General features: G+C 37.0%; 1 protein-coding gene across 1 annotated transcript in view; it reads left to right on the forward strand.

The window, feature by feature from the left end:
- LOC126377509 (pikachurin-like) overlaps positions 1–18,108 on the forward strand; it is a 250,069-nt gene that overhangs the window by 58,082 nt on the left and 173,879 nt on the right. The window lies entirely within an intron of this gene.

Below are 18,108 nucleotides of genomic sequence, written 5' to 3' on the forward strand. Positions count from 1 at the left end.
TTATGTTTGTGTATGTTAAACTTAGTTAAGTACTCACACTATTATACATTAGATAATATTAAAAGATGAAAGTCTTCTTCATATCGTGGTTTGTGAGGTGGAATAACTGCCTCATCAACCCCGGTGTCAGGATTATGATTGAGCCGCCAAAGGCCCCTGACATGGCTCATGTAACGACTCCTAACTTGCATCAATAAGTAGTAACCGATACCAACGGCTTAACGTGCCTTCCGAAGCACGGATCATCTTTCGGACAATCAGGTGATCAGCCTGTAATGTCTTAACCAAACTAGGGATAGGATAACAAAGTGATTTTTGTGATATGTCCCCACTGGGATTCGAAGCCGGGAGGAAAGTTATAGTTGAATATAGTTATGGAATAGGCAGAGGAAAATGATACTTATTTTTTTTTGACGTGACTTATTGTAGATTTGCCGCAGATGGCATTAACTACTTGGCCGGACAAATGAGGAGCGCTGAAGGCTCTCACCCGGTACAGCGTTTAAAATGATTCTCGGAATGTGCAATATAATAAAGGTATTGCAAGTTTTACAGGTTATTGACCTGTTACTTTAATCTTGCATCACATTACCTTGGTTATAAATTCGACATAAAACCTGTCCGTTGGTATATGTTTATTCCGTTCTTGACCTTTTGTGTGGGATTTGGGAGCGAATGGAAAACATAAAAGGCATCAATTTTAGTGTTAGTCGGTACTTACTTATTTTCCTAGACAGTATACTTTTTGATATGATAACTTTAGGTATATTCACCTCATCGCAAAAATCTTCGATAAAATGTCGGACTTATTATTACGTTTTTCTTGATTAAAGTTCATAAATAAGTTAAATAGAAAAAAAGAACATGTTTTTGGTTAGTTTTAGATCTGTCTTTATTTAGTAATCAGAATTTCATAAATTCATAATTTATCTTGAACTTATTACACGCCCCAATTGGAAAAAGTCATTTCTTAATTTACTTCTTTATTACTGTATTGTATTGATTTTATAATTAATATTTTTTTAATGTGTAATGAATGATACCTAATGAACTATTCTACTAGTAGAATGTAACCTGGATTATATACGACATATTTATGATATGTAATACGAACTATAACGAATAAATGAATATGAATATGGACGTGATATTATCTATGTAGTATGTGATAGACTAAATCTCTTTGCGCTATGGCCTCCTTCCTCTATGATTCCATAAATCGTTCTGCAGACGAGCAACGTGGCGCCGGAAACGGAAGTAGTCCCGGCACCGGATATGACGCAGCGCTGACAGTTAATATCCTGTTGGGACTTGTACTGAGTTGTCTCTGGTGATCTATTGCAGCTTGCATCAGCTGCTTCCAACTACTATCGGATCATAGCATCACGCCTGTTTCCCAGAAAGAGTAGGCAGAGGTATAAAAATAAAAAAAGTGTTTATTTCTTGTTTTCAAGCAGCATAATGTTATGAGGCAACCCCAGGAAGCAAGGTTAATGCTTGCGTTGGGGATGTCTCGCTCTTACCCTAGGTGTGTCTAGGTATATAGTCACCATCATCAATTTAAGAGCCACGCTCTTGTCGGTGTAGCATTCTCCATTCGTCTATCAAGACACGACGTTCGCCTTTTCTTTAATTTGTTCCATGTAAGCTCTTTTTGGTCTCCCCTTTCCTCTCTTCCCTTCAATGGTAGTCGTTACATAAGCCATGTCAGCCTTTGGCGGCTTAATAGTAACCGTGACACCAAGGTTGATGGGGTTGGTAATCCACTCCACAACCCACACGATAAAAGAAGAATGGTGTTTTTCATAAATTCGTCGTAATATACCCACAAGTGCATCCCAGCTGGCTTGCAGCTCAAAATGTGGGTAAGCATGCGAAGATCCGGGACTGAAAGTTTATTTGTTCTTGCAAGTTGCAACATAAGCTGACCTAACGTGAAGATTCTCTGGATTGAGTCATCCAATGTAACAATGACTAAGCGGCAAGCACACGCTAGAAAAAACCTGACTATGAAATTATATTTTTTCAAGTCACCGTTCGCACGAGGGGGATGGGCCCGAAAAATCTTTTTTTTTTTGACGTGACTTATTGTAGATTTGCCGCAGATGGCATTAACTACTTGGCAGGACAAATGGGGAGCGCTGAAGGCTCTCACCCGGTGAAGAATGGATGATCCCAGAACGGGGATGGACCCGGAGGGAAGCCACAGTCGGGTTATAAAATAACCAAATGGCAAAACACGGAACCCTTATGGATTCGTCATGTCTGTCTGTTTGCCCGTCCGTATGTAATACGGGTTCTATTTTTGACCATTTGCCTACGGAACTCTAAAAAGGAGAATAAGTACTTTTCTCCTTTCGTATGTCGTAATAAAATATGCAAACTTTTTTTCCCGAAACTATTAAGTACTATACTGGGTTCCCCATACTTACATAACATGACATAAACAGCCAGTACACGTCCCACTGCTGAGCATAGGCCTCCCCTCAATCAACCGGAGGCGGTATGGAGCATACTCCACCACGTTGCTCCAATGCGGGTTGGTGGAGGTGTTTGGGCTAGTAGCCCGAGACCAATGGCTTAACGTGCCTTCTGAAGCACGGAATCATCTTGCTTTTTCGGACAATCAGGTGATTCAAGCCTGCAATATCCTTACCAAACAAAGGACAGTCTCACAAAGTGATTTCGACAATGTCCCCATCGGGAATCGAACCCGGACCTCCAGATTCTCGTGAGCCCAACGCTCTAACCATTAGACCACGAAGGCTGTTAGTGTGGAGAGAGTCCCCATACTAATTCGACTTGAAATTTAAATTCATGTTTGGATATATGGCTGATATCAAGTATAGTATATCAAGTATAGGATTCCAGGATTTGTTCCCGGTTACAAAAGAAGCAATGTAATATTGTTATGGTGCGATTGAGTTCACTGACCACACACTGTCATCAACCCTGGGTATTCCCAAGGCCTGACTAAATATAGTACATATACCTTGAGAGGGAAAATCCCCACACGCGGGGAGGTCCAAGGAAGTCGCAAAGGAAAACATCGACATAATAAATACGCTTAGAAGACACTTTTTTATACAGGTTGTTAGTGACATCGTAACTCAAAAGTTTGGATCTGAATAATATTAAAAAAGACACTAAAATTTTCGTGAATTTCAACTTGATATTAACTCAGAGGCCGGTCGTAGGAAGGGTGACAAAGAAAAAGTTTTCATCTCGAGCTCCTCCGTGCTTCGGAATGCACGTTAACCCGTTGGTACCGGCTGTATTAGCAGTCGTTAATAACCACCAATCCGCACTGGGCCGCGCGTGGTGGTTTAAGGCCCGAGCTCCCTTTCCATCCATAGGGAAGGCCCGTGCCCCAGCAGTGGGGACGTTATTGGGCTGGTGATGATGATGATGGTTAACTCAGAACTCAGAATCATGATCTAAATCATCATTATTCTTTACGATGTCACCTAACACCCTGTATGTTAAATTGTACGGGCACGAGTCGTCACCCACTGGACACCTCAAGGCGGGCATAAAAGTCGAGGCAGACCGCGTAAAAGATGGTGTGACGACCTCAATGCTTATCGGAAGGATTGGCCGGAGATCGCGCAGAGTTGAGAGGAGTGGAAGAATCCAGGGGAGGCCTTTGCCCAGCAGTGGGATCGAATAGGCTAGATAAAATGAGATTTAAATACGACTCAGAAAAAAACACAAACAAAACAATAACAGAGGCATACCTAACTACGTTGTAAATAAATAGATAGGTAGGTTGGTAGGTACCTATTCTTTTTTTTGCAGAAGGAAAACCTCTGATACGGGTAGATGCTTACCAGGAATTTTAAGTGCGAAGAAGGCAATTTGTCTCGTGTTATCCTGTTGTAAATTAAAAGAAAAATGTACTCTTCTAATGATCTTAACAGGCTAGACACGAGCAGAAGCCGCAGGAATGTAGGTACCTACATCATCGTATATCGATACCTATAAAGTGTTATAATAAGATTAATTATTGTGTGTTCACAATAACACTTTATTACCCTTAATACTTGGTAACTATTAAGTAATCTGCGCCTTGATTGTACTCGACACGCACTCCTTAAGTGCAGTCTGATATTGTAAAAGAAATCCGACGACCCGACTGCCGTCTCCGATCTTTCGTTTCGTTTTTTCGCTCGTCAATCAGATGATAGGCCGCTTCTATGGCCAGAGTAATGGTACCTACTCTAGCCATAGAGGCGGCCTAGTGCTCCCGATGGCAAACATAGGATCTATAGCTTCTATATGTAATCGTACTCTAGCCATAGAAGCGGCCTATCAGCTCCCGATTGCAATCATAGGATCTATGGCTTCTATATGTAATCGTACTCTAGCCATGGAAGCGGCCTAAGGATCTATGGCTTCTGTATGTAATTGTACTCTAGCCATAGAAGCGGCCTATCAGCTCCCAATTGCAAACATAGCATCTATGGCTTCTATATATTATGTAATCGTACTTACTCTAGCCATAAAGGCGGCCTATCAGCTCCCAATTGCAACCATAGCATCTATGGCTTCTATTTTATATGTAATCGTACTTACTCTAGCCATAGGAGCGGCCTATCAGCTCCCAATTGCAAGCATAACAATCATCTATGGCTTCTATATGGAATTATACTTACTCTAGCCATAGAGGCAGCCTATCAGCTCCCGATTGCAAATATAGGATCTATCACTTCTATTCTATATGTATGTAATCGTATCTACTCTAGCCATAGAAGCGACCTATCAGCTCCTGATTGCAAACTTAGGAATCGTTACGAAACCCGCCGGCGTGGTCGACCTTTTTCCTCTACGTATAATTGCTATATCGCTAGTCGTCTGATTTTTTAAGACAGCATCACGCCTGTATCCCTAAGGGGTAGGCAAAGGTGTATAGCATAAACACCCACTCTTCGCCAGTTATGTTTAAGTCCTATGTAATATGGGGCGAGTTCATTTTATAAGAGCCTACATTTATAATTATGAAAGATTATATTGTGGCGCCTCGTACTAGGCGCAGTCTGTCATGAACCTGTTTTAATAAAAGTTGAGGAAAAAACAGCTGCTAAGTAATTATCACAACATGCAACTGTAATTTAATTGCATGTGCCAACAACATACGCACATTTTTTTTTATCTCTGAGCCCTTGATCGTCTAGTTTCAGAACTGTATACAAAAAGTGTCAAAAAGCAACCTGTGATGCACATCTGTTCCAACCTAACTTCTAAATCATTTGTCAGATTTTAACAAATGAGGTATCACTAGAAGCTCTTGAGAGCCAATCTGTCCTACGAGTTTGCTTAGCACGACATACGACCGCGGCCGTCCTCTAAACATCACTATTTGGAAAATTTTCAAAGGAATATAATATACCATGGTATAAGAACACCAGGTATGCTCAAAAGTGTCAGCTAAAATTTTAAGGTTAGCCCAGCTGACGTCATCCCACCATGCGTTGCCATTTCGTAAAAAATAAATTGAGTGCCCACGACCAATATTTTATATTTACTTTGCAAGAAAATTTTGAAATTTTAGCAAAAGATTTATTTAGTTTGAGTGATTTTTATATAATTATGTGACAAGTAATAGTAATTAAATATATTAGTCAGTAATTCACTTAATTTTCAATAATAAAATTTACCTCCTTGGAATGTTGGAGATACCATTTTAATGGTAACAGTGTTAACATCACGTTATGAAAGGGCTAACAATGGCGGCTTGTCATAGGATTTAGCATAAGTACCTGGTTTTCTTATACCACGATAATATAACTATTTTCTTGTTTCACACTTTTTAGAGCGTGATTTTTCCGTAGTCGGGGTTTAGTTTTTAAGGTCCTTATAGTCGCCAATAACCTTGACCTTCTTGTGGACCTTTTCGCCGGCTAATTTAGGAGGAGTAGTATTTCTAAAACGGTCATTTCAAGTATATAAGGATCTTAAACTTATATTTTTTGACCTATATACCGATTATTGCGTCAGATGTAAGAAGCGTGCTGTACTCAGTGATTCAACTGTTAGCAATTGGGCGCATACGTCCATTCATATTCAAGACGACTTTCGGCGTAGGATACGCGATATTGGCCGAGAGATTGACCGTCTAAGGCGATTCTCACACTGCCACTGACACTGCAGCGTTTAAGGTGATGTGTTTCAGTCAGCTACGTAACGCTGCGTCAGTAGATGGCGTTACTTCTGCAGTTTTAGTATTTTTTTCCATTTATTCGTTTAGTGTTGAGTACTGACCCAGTGAAATGTTAGGTGGCGAAATCTTACATACATTATCTTTAAGTTAAGCTACAATTTTGAAGTATTTACTGAAGATATCATATTGAAACATTGCATCAAAAGTTGGTGTCATTTCAATTTGTGTACAAACACGAAGCTGTCACACACACATGCGAACTAGGTTAGCTATTAAAAGAGATGCATAATTTGAAGTCTACTTCTAACTTCTAAATGGCGCATTTGGTAAAGCAGTAGCCGCCATTCTTAAGGTTCACGGTTCAAACCCAACTGCATGTTTTAATTGTTTTTACTTTTTGTATTTTTTTTTACAATTGAATTTGGCGAAGCCGTCTATTTGTTACGGAATTTTCAAAAAGTATCACTTTTACCAATAATATTATAATTAAGTATACAATAATTTACTTTGCACTAAAGTACCTTCCGTAATTTCCGTATTTTTTATTTTGTAAAATTCTAACAGGCATTAATCGCATCAGTGAACAAGCGGCTAACTAAAAAACTACTGAACGGATTTTCATACGGTTTTCACCAATGAGTAGAGTGATTCATGGGCGTGCTTTAGGGTTTATAATTTATACAAGTATTTTTTTTGTATAAAATGGTTCAAAAATGATGATGAATGTCAAACATAATTATCGTTACAAATATAGCCGACTTGGAGCTTTCGGCGAAAACGCTGCCTGAGCCCATTGAGATATAACAAAACAACGTATGGTTGAATTGTTCCTTTTTTGTAGGTATACCGAAAAGTCCACAATATGTCATAATAATTATATTGTGTATAAAGAATTGTGTATATGTATTGTATGATTTTACAAATAACGATCACAGTACAGTAATAATAAGGTAGATTTTTCCTAAATTGCGTAGGTTCAAACTTTGTCGCATCGCGTTTGAAAGATGTAATAGCGCTTCAGGACGTCCCGCAAGCACGGCGCTGATGTCGCAGTATCCGCATATAATTATTATGACTTGTCATTTAGTTCCAATAAAATCCGCGGGACTTCATACGTATGTCAGTGACAGCTGGTGATAGCATGCGGGACACTTAGCACCTAATCGAATTCTATGTTGTTTTCGCGCCCAGTCCAGACGACTCACAGCGCATTTCTGGACATATATTTACGCGTGGTGTTTATTGTTATGTTAGTTAGTTCAGGTTAGGACGTCTTTTTATAACGAGGACGTTAAAAAAAGACGAGGCTGGGACGTATTGAAGTAGTATTTTCCATATATACGCGGCCTGAAATGGGCTGTTTCGGGGACCTGAACTGGTTGCTGTCGAACTTATTATCACGTTTTCTTGATTAAAATTCATAAATAAGTCAAATAGAAAATAGAAAAAAGATTTTATTTAGTTTTAGATCTGTCATGATGTCTGTGATGTTTGTTTATTATACATAAGAATTTCAAAATTTTTCTTATTTTTTTTCCCAAAGGGCAAGGCAAAGGGAACTATGAACATACAGCCAAGTCTTGTGTTTTTTTTTCTTGATGATGATTAATGAAATGATGAAACCTAAGCCCCCACCCTCGGAGCAGACTCCTACTCCGAACCCCAAACGAAGTAAGCGGCTTGTTGGCGCAAAGCGAAAATAGATAGGTACACTTTGTTTATTGAAGATTCCGATTTAATAATACTATCGGGAATGTTTTCCGACTAATGTGATCATTAACCACAAAACACCACTTCGTATTGATTATTTAGATTATTCAATGAAGAAAGCAACCTTCCCGTTCCCGGTCCCACCAAAAAGTCCGCGGCAAAGAGAATATAAATAAATCTGTATGTTGGATGGAAAAACAATTAATTATAAATGACTACTATTTAGGCCGGCAAATGCAACAACTTCTTTTTTGATTTGGTTTTCCCCGAAGGGTAAGGCAAAGGGAACTATGCCCATACAGCCATTTCATTTTATGTATTGATTTTTTATTATAATATATGTCCTCTTTTAAAACACGGTATTTACCCATTATTTAAAAATGTTTAAATAAGATACGTTATTACAAAAATATTTTTCCAATATTCCTTTTCTCAGATTGTAGTATTTTTAGTTTTTTATTTATATTTATTCTCTTCATACAAAATCTCTTTATAAATTGTCACTGACATTCTATTACACTTGTCAAGTAGTCAAAGCCTTTAGAAAAAAAAAACTATCACGCACACAAACTAACATTGACACCTCTACACGCTCAGCAAATACACTGTAATCTGCACCACTACAAATGTAGAATTGATCAAAATTGAGGGTCTGAAATATGGTACTTCTCGTATTCGGACCCTAAATTTTTGTTAGTTTGCGAAAATAATACACCAAAATATTACTATTTATCGGTTTTATAACAATATTCCTCTATCCGTTTTCCTGTAGCACTGCATCAACTTTTGTATGGAAAACGAATCACCTTAACAGCGTCAACGGTCTAACACACAGAAAATGCATCCGCATGAACGCGCGTGGATGCATTTTCTATGTGTTAGACCGTGCGTGTTTTCTATACAAACGGAGATACTTACAAGCAACGGAAGAACACGCATCCATGCGCTACGCTGCATCATGCGGGGCAGTGTGAGAATCGCCTTTATACCAAGGTCGGTCATTCAAACGCCGACGGCCACTGACTTCGTATAACACACCGACAGCCCGTTGGTTAATGTTTTGTCTAGGGAATTCAATCCCGGCTTCAGGTCGCAAATTCGAGATCCCGCGGGATTGAAAATATCAATCAAAGGCAAATCTGTACGGCGCCATCTATATTTTATTTGGAGAACGTAGCCTGGAAAGTTCCTCTTTGATTTAAACTGCTCGCAATAAACTGCTCGCAATAAACTGCTCGCAATATGCAGATAGTAGTAAATTAGGTAACTAAAAAAAGGAACACCACTCGCATGACTAGCACACAACCATACACACACACACACACTCGCACACACACACACACACACACACACACACACACACACACACACACACAAATTTTTCAATAATTGAAATAACGTCGCCAATTTCATGTATATGTGACCTCCGGGAGTGGGAACCTGGTGACCTGGAACACAGGGTTATACCTAGATCAGGCACCAGATTCTCACATAATGTATTGTTATATTACAATGGCATTACTTTTTGTGAGAGTAAATAAAGATTTTATTATTTATTTATTATTTATTTAAAACATATATGTTGCTGTAGCACACTTAGCACCTTGCACCTTCGCGAATTGATGTGGATTTTAAAAATGTTAAATTGACCTTCAACATGGAATGAGAAATTAGAAATCAGAATCATTTATTCAACGTAATTATCATGGATAAACTTGTTGAAGGTCAATGTAACATGTTTGTATTTACGTCATTTCGCAAGGTGTTATGGCTGAGGAGGAGAAATGACAAGAAACTGCAACAGCAACACATCTTTTAAATCAATGAGGGATCTTTTAAATCGTGTTTATCCATGATAAACAAAAAAGCCGATAGGGCCGCCTATTGTGCTTATTTTTATTCATATGTTTATGTCCTTTGTATGTGTCGTTGTAGAATAAAGTATTACTGATTGATTGTTAATCACGTTGAATAAATGATTCTGATTACCACTTCTAGGCACGTTAAGCCGTTGGTCCCGGTTATTACAACTTACTGATGTAAGTACGTAGTCGTTACATGAGTCATGTCAGGGTCCTATGGCGGCTCAGTAAACCCTAACACCAGGGTTGATGGGGTTGGTAATTCACCTCACAATCCACACGATAGAAAAAGAACCACTTCTACTGCTGTTGTGTATGTTTTGAGGTCAATGACTAACCTCATCAACCCTGTTACTTAAAAAATGACGTATTTAAACACTCTTTTCACACATGCTTTACGTTTCCTTTTGCACTTAGCCCTCGTGTGAACTAAAACCGCAAAGTCGTCAGATCCATTGAGTCAATGGCAACCATTTACTATTACATATATTTACTATATTATCAATTGTATTACGTATGTTGTGGCCGAGTAAATATGAATGAAACAATACCACAGTTTGAGTTTAATGACGAAGGTGTGTAGGTAACTAACAATAAACATTATAGTACTGATTTCAGGAGGATTAAAAAGCCCACATCAAAGCTATTTATCTAAAAAAGAAATACTGCAATTTGATATTTGCGCATATAAAAGTAAGTGCACAATGTAAACAAATGTCAAATAGGAATATCTATTACTAGATTTTTATTATTAAGGTTTTACGGATGTAAGTAAGTAGTCGTTACTGTCACCAGGGTTGATGAGGTTGGTACTCCACCTCACAACCCACACGATAGAAGAAGATGAATTGCTTAGATGTAGCCTTTTTAACCCCCCCCCCCCCCCCAGAACGCCGTCTAAGTTTATTTTAAGTTATATCCATCATGTCCGCCGAAAAGAAAAGGGATGCGGAGGAATTCATTCTGTGCCATGACTTTACATGAAATCTTTAGGAACTAGCTTTATCTTTTTCTTGCTCTTATTAAAATTGAAGGACGGGAGATTCAGAGTTGTAAAACTAAGTTTGTGTTCGGATGAAAAGGCAGCGTTATAGACTAAATGAATTTGATCATGATTTCATAGGGTCCGCTTACCTAACCTGAATATTTGACAGGTCCGGTTTTTTATAGTAGCGACTGCCTGTCTTTGCCTGTCTGACCTTCCAACCTGCGGAGAGAAAAACAGCCCAATACAGGTTAGGTCACATACCTCCGAAACTGCATTTCTCGGGAATGTGGATTTCGTCACGATGTTTTCCTTCACCGCCGAGCACGTGATAATAATTTATAATCCAAACATGAATTCGAAAACAAATTCGACAATCGATGGTTTAGACCTATGCTGGATTTGAACCTGCGATCTCGAAGTGAGAGGCAAGCGTTCTGCCAACTGGGCTGCCACGGCTTCCATGCTTTTAATTTGATCATGATTTGATTTGTCTTTTTATTGTTTCCAGGTAAGTTCAAATTTTAATTGCTGACAAAGTTAATACTCTAAGAAGAAATACTAGAATGTTCTATGCTGAGAGTCATCTTTTTTTCATCACTGGTATGTCCTTATTAGAGAAATTTAATTGTTAATCTTAATTGTAAGCTTCTTATCATAAAAATCAAAACAACCGAATTTTTGTTCGACAAAACACGACTTTTATTTTCTTTTATACTTACTTAATCTGATTAAAGGATATTAATTTCTTATTCCAAAAATAATTTAATAGGATTATCGCCGGGGCTACACAGAGCTCGAAGCGTTTCATTTTTTTATGAGAAGTAGGTAGTAATAGATACTATAAATAAAATTAAATAATAAAGGCGAGTGTAATGGGGACCTGCGCCTGGAACAATTTGTAATAAATCATTGGATTTTATGTTTATATTATGTAACAATGTTTTGACGTTAATAATTTATTATGAATAAAAAAATCAATCCATCAATAATTCTTTATTGCACAACGACATATACATAGGACCTAAACATTCGATTAAAAACAAGTACAACAGGCGGCCTTATTTAAAAAAAAAATGAAAATTATACTAGGCCTACTTACCTACTTCTAACATGACGATGAATTCCGAATATTTTTGAGAAAATAAACAGTTCATAGATACTGATCTTGTAATACTTTGATTCAGCATCTATAAAATTATGAATGAAATATGCAATTGTCTGTCCGGAAATCGTGGTGACGTGTAAAGGCGGACATTTCATAGTATGACGCCCAATAAGGCCCTGAGTACCGAATTGACGCAATGAAGGTGTGATCATCGTGGGCGTATGAAGGTGACATACCTAGATGTGACCACATTACCAATTGGACACGTCACTTTCAACCGGAGCAAAAATTCCCCTCAGATTAGGTTTCCTCTTAACTATTCATCTACTTCTACTCTGGGTGAGAGCCCTTAGCGCTTCCCATATGTCCAGCCAAGTAGTTAAAATAAAGAAAATCGAAGAAAATGGAATTCCATTGTATCTGCTTACTCCTGTGGGAAATAGGCGTGAGTTTATATATGTATGTATGTTATCCTCATAGCGTGTAGGTATCTACTACAAACAGACTATAAATAAAGGCAAACAATTTCAAGCAATTATTCGTTACAATTTCCATGTAATTATTTACGCATTAGAGTATCATTTTTCCCTTTTTTATTATAACGTTAACAAAGGTGGGTTTTTGTATTTAATCTGATTAAATGTGATGTAAATGGTAATAGAGTAGAGTCAAAGATAAATTATAAAATGCTAATTCAAAAATAGAAGCCAGTCTAAGATAATGAATAATCAATTTCATTTTAAATTTCGAATTATTTTCGAATTCTATTTATGAATTAAGTAACAATGAATACGACGTTCGACCGCTTTTATTGATGACGTCACAGGACAGTATTTCCATAGAAACTCGAAGGAAAACTTTCGTTTTGACGTTTCGTAAAAAGTAGCATAAAAACATTTGCCACAGTTCACCGAAAAAAGGGTCAGGGTTCAGCGATACCACTGTAACATTATATATTGAGCCGCCAACAAAGGTCCCTGACATAACTCATGTAACGCCTACGTGCCTACTTACATCAGTAAATAGTAACCGGGCGGGACCAACGGCTTAACGTGCCTTCCGAAGCACTTTCGGACAGTCAGGTGAGTCAGTAATGTCCTAACCAAACTAGGGATCACAAAGTGATTTTTGTGATTTTTCCCCACCGGGATTCGAACCCGGTACCTCCAGGTCGTGAGCGCAACGCTCAACTACTGGACCACGAAGGCCGTTACTGGACCACGGAGGCCGTTCACAATGTTACCTGATGAATAAAGATATTTTTGAGTTTAAAAACTCACCTAAGATATCATCACAACATTAGTTAGATGAATCACGCAAAACAGGAAAATAATGGACGAGTATTCGTGTCAAACCCAGACAAAACTCACACAAACCAAAGGGTTTTCCGTTCTATTCATAAAATTCTACCTTAAGATTGAATCATTGTACCATGGGTTCTCATCGCGAACATTAGGAAACATTGTTCAAAAAAATTTCAATAGATGACGCTAATAGTACCGATAAAGAATTAAAGTTTCTTTAAAAGCCAATAATCGATAAATAGGCACTAAAATTATGTTTTATAATTTAAAAGTTATACTCCAACCAAAAGTTAATCAAAGATATTGGCATTTAATGGAGATTTTTATATTTTTAAATTTAGTGGTTACTCTAGCGGATTTACGTCGGAACTACGTCGAGTATGGAGCTTGTTGAGGGGTTGAACGGTCTCGTTTTTATCAACGCCATCTATAATTGTGTGTAAGAAGCTCGCTTAAAGTTGCGCCATCTATCGTTAATTATTGCAACATCGATCTAGCTTTGCCACAGATAATAAAATATTACGTTTTTAAAAGTTTGTGTTTATTTGCAAAATACATTTTTATTGAATTTATTAAATGTTAGTTGTAATTCCGTTGTAATAATTATGGGAGATACAATATCAAATTTTAAAAATAATATAACCACCTATAGATATCATTAGAAACTAAATTTGAGAACAAAAAAACGCAACTTTCAAATAACGTAGGTAGGTTAGTACCTACCTACCTATGTTTGAAAATGTTTGTTTTCGTTCGTTTGAATTCCGAGTCGAACGCGCCTTCTACGTTTTGTGTATTGTGATTTACAAACTGACCCTGGACTGAAATCGGACTTTGATTTGGCTTCATGAAACCTGCTTTCACGTAGCGACACAGGAACAGTGGTTATAGACAATTGTTCTTATTACAATTGTACAAATTCTTCGGAACAGAAGTCAATGTTCCGTTTTCCGTGGAATGACGTCAACCGCCTAAAAGTATGGCTTGAGAATTGCGGTAAGTAGTTAATTGTTTACTTTTATTTATTTTTAATATTAAACTGCAAAAAGTTATCAAACAAACAATTTGAAAGAATCAATGACAATCAAGACTGGAATAAAATAAAAAGAAATACCTACTTAACATGGTGGTAAAGTTATTGCCACTCCCCCTATTTGCTAGACTATTATTTTGACAATCGGTTTATCATTTGTCACCATTTAGTTTACCATAATTAATGTAATACTTAAAATCAAGCTGAGATCAACAGTTTAGAGCAGTAGAACAGGTTTTTCTGTCTGAAGAACATAATATAATTAGGTATTGTGCTCAATGTCAATTTGGAATTATTAAATTAACTTTTGTACAATTGGGTAATATAGCATGGCATATAGATATACTAATCAAACTTGAAAATCTTAATTAGTGATTTTTAACATATTCTTACTGGGAACTACTAAAGCACTGGAATAGTCAAAAACTTGTAAAATACCTACTATATGCCAATACTGTATGCGATGCATTTATATTTCCAAGTGAACTGTGGAATAAAAGGGACAAAAGTTAAAAAAGTCAATCAAGTACATAATTATTTCTGAATTTTGGACTGTTTTATTGAACAGTTTATAGACCAGGGCGGTTAAAATACCCACATTGAAGCAATTCATCTATGTAAGCAATATTGCAGTTTCACATTTGTGCATATAAAAGTAAGTGTGCGATGCAAACAAATGTCAAATAGCAATATTGCTTTCTTAGATGAATTGCTTTGATGTAGCCATTTTGACCCCCCAGATATCTACTTACACATTTACTTTTAATTTAAGTTGAAAATAAATAAAAATAAAACATTAATTTATTTCTTCTTATACAGTCTTAATAGGTACCTAAGATAAATTACTATCTACCAAACCTACAGTTTTATACCAATTTCACACATCGGGACTGTGTACAGAAGCCAGGAACCCAAATGAGGTATACCTAGTATCTTGGTCTCGCTCACGCACGCCTGACCACCTTTCAGCAGGTACCAATCTATACATACATTATGTATAGGTAGGTACCTACAAGAACTTAATAAGACATGTCAAAAGTTGCTGTTTTAGTGGATTCTGCCTCTGTGTATTATTGATTAGAACATTAGGCTTATGATCTGGAGGTCCGGATACTGTTCCTGATATTATCAAAATTACTTTGTGAGATTATTCATCACAAATCAAATATTTTTAATGATCACAAACAGTTAGAACATACAAAAATTTATGCAACATACCTACTACAGTACAAATGGGAGGCCTGTTTAAGCAATTTCTTCCAGGCAACCACTACCAAGATCCAACCATTAATCTTTGTTTAGTTATGACATTGCGGACTAAGTCACTTATTTGTCCGAAAAAGTAAGAGTAAGCTTTGCTTCAGAAATTATATAGTTGGTCCGGGCTACCACCAAAATGATTACCTCCTGTTATTTGAGGGTAGAGGGTAGAGACGATCCAGCAGTGGAACATCTATAGGCTATTTATGTTTTATTGAACATTATATTCTTTTCTTGTAGGTAATATGAACATTGCCCACTTGCCTGCAGAAAATTTGCGGTCAAGGTATTTATGCATTGACCATTTCAATATCAAGTATGTACGAAATGAGACTGGTCATAGAAAAAGACTCCAGAGAAGTGCAGTTCCAGAACCATATCAGACTCAAGACCTTCAAAATCGCTCAAGCACTTCCTCACCAGGTAAGCACAATTAATTTGTCAAGTTAGTACCTACAATTGGGTAGGTAGGTACTTACCTACCACCGAATTAATACAAATACAATTAAATTTTTATTGTAGTTTAGGTACCTACCTATTGCTTGAATATCTACATAATATTGGGTTTTAGTATAGTGATAGTGAGTTATTACGTGAATGATACCTACCGACCTTGAGTTTTTTGAAATGTTAGGTACCTAGCTAATTACAACTTACCTACCTACTTAGATGTAGACAAGTTAATGTAGGTACCTACCTACCTAGTTAAATGTTTAAAGTAGGGGATAGGTTGTTTGTATGAAGTGTCCGGGCTGTGATGATAGTTAGGTTCGATAGGTGCCTATAGACGTCTCGATTCCGAACCATTTTCAGTAACTAAACTATAATAAAGCCGTATTAACATAAATTGTAGGGTTTAAAATAATTAAAGACGTAAAATAATTATGAAAACAGAAATTTACGACTTTATTGTACCTATACCAAGATACCTACCTAATATCTATAATACCTACTTAATACCCTAATAGGTAAGTTAGGTAGCTATAGGTAGAAAAATTAGCTTTTCGCTTTCAACTTTACGCAGACGGCGATTGTCGTAGATGCGTAGGTAATGTAACCTACCATAACGTAACCATTTGTTTAAGTCTAAAGAGGTAACAAACGGCAGATTTACCTACATACCTACTACGCATCGCATCGCATCGGACCTATCATTTGCGTTAGCGCGACTCAGCCAGTAGGTAGGTACCTGCCTACCTACAATCGTAATAACACGTGACCTCGCGCAACGCAACAAGCCAGAATGGATCTTATCTTTATAATGACATAAAGTCTATAGTTGCTCGACACACGTAATTGAGACGTAGTTGTTTACAATCTTGTACAAAACAGTGCACCGCGCTTACAGGGCTTATAGGTATAATTATAGCGGTTATTAAACTACCCAAACGCGATGCGTCGAGCGAGATTACTCGAGATCGCGGGCTCAGGCATCGGGATCGAGCAGTGTTATAATAAATAGTTCATTGGTGGGCGACCCACGATTTCGTCATACATTTTATAGGTAGTGTATATCTGTCATTATTATTTTTTTATTCTATCTGTCATTATAATAATATTATAAAACAAAGCTCCCACGCCATTCGCTCGTCTGTTTGTTGGCGGCTAACTCAAAAGAAAAAAAATAATAATGACAGATATAACTTAAAATAAAGTTAGATGTGTTTACAGGAATTAGCACCAATGTCATGACTTATAGGAAGTGTTATATATTTTTTTCTTTGAGCTTCTATATTTGCAACTTTTTACCACGCACTTCGCATGTTGCCAGTTCGGCGCCTAATCGCGCACCGCGGAGAAATACTGTCTGTCACTCAAGTCGCTATATTAACAGTAACTTTGCGTCCCACTTTTTGAGCGCTGATGTTCAATCTATGTCCGAAAAAAATCAAGACTAGTGGGAGCTTTCATCGAAAAAGCTGCCTAATGGTTTTGAGATATAACAAAACAATTTATTGTGGAATTTTATAAGTACCTACCTATATCTATCTTTTAGGAATCACTTATCATACACATTTTATTTAATATTTATAAAATGGCTACGTTAATACGTTAGTTACCTACCTACTTTAATGAATGTTATAATTGCCCTTTTCTTCCTTTATGTTAGGTATGTTACCTCCAACAACTTTGCTTTACATTCACCTTTTGGGGCCTTTGGCGACTCAATCATAACCCTGACACTAGGGTTGATTAGGCTGGTATTCCACCCACGACAAGAAAATAAGATTCACGACATTATTTAATACATACTATTTTTCTTTTTAGGTTCATCAGGTACTTTTAAAGTACTGACACCGAAAAAGGTGTACAAAAATAAACGGCTTCGCGACTGCGAACTTGAAGAGCTCGTGGAGCCGCCAGCAGTAGCATACCAGTGTAACACGCCGAAGAGAAGACGGTTGTCAATTACTGAAGACACGCCAAAATGCAAAGTATTAAAAAAGAAATTAGTATTGTATCTAACAAAAACAAAATGTAATACCTTTTGAATTAAAGAAGTAGTTTAATTGAATATTTATTGTATTTTCATTCTAGTCATTAAAAAAATCCAACTTCATTAAATTTGTTAATTTTAATAATCAAGTAGGTATCTTAATTATCATAAACTAATACTATTTGTATATAAATTGTAATGAACAATTAATTATTTATAGTTACTTTAAATGATACCTATCTATATAAT

The sequence above is a fragment of the Pectinophora gossypiella genome, chromosome 23, assembly GCF_024362695.1.
Source record: "Pectinophora gossypiella chromosome 23, ilPecGoss1.1, whole genome shotgun sequence".
Classification (NCBI taxonomy): domain Eukaryota; kingdom Metazoa; phylum Arthropoda; class Insecta; order Lepidoptera; family Gelechiidae; genus Pectinophora; species Pectinophora gossypiella.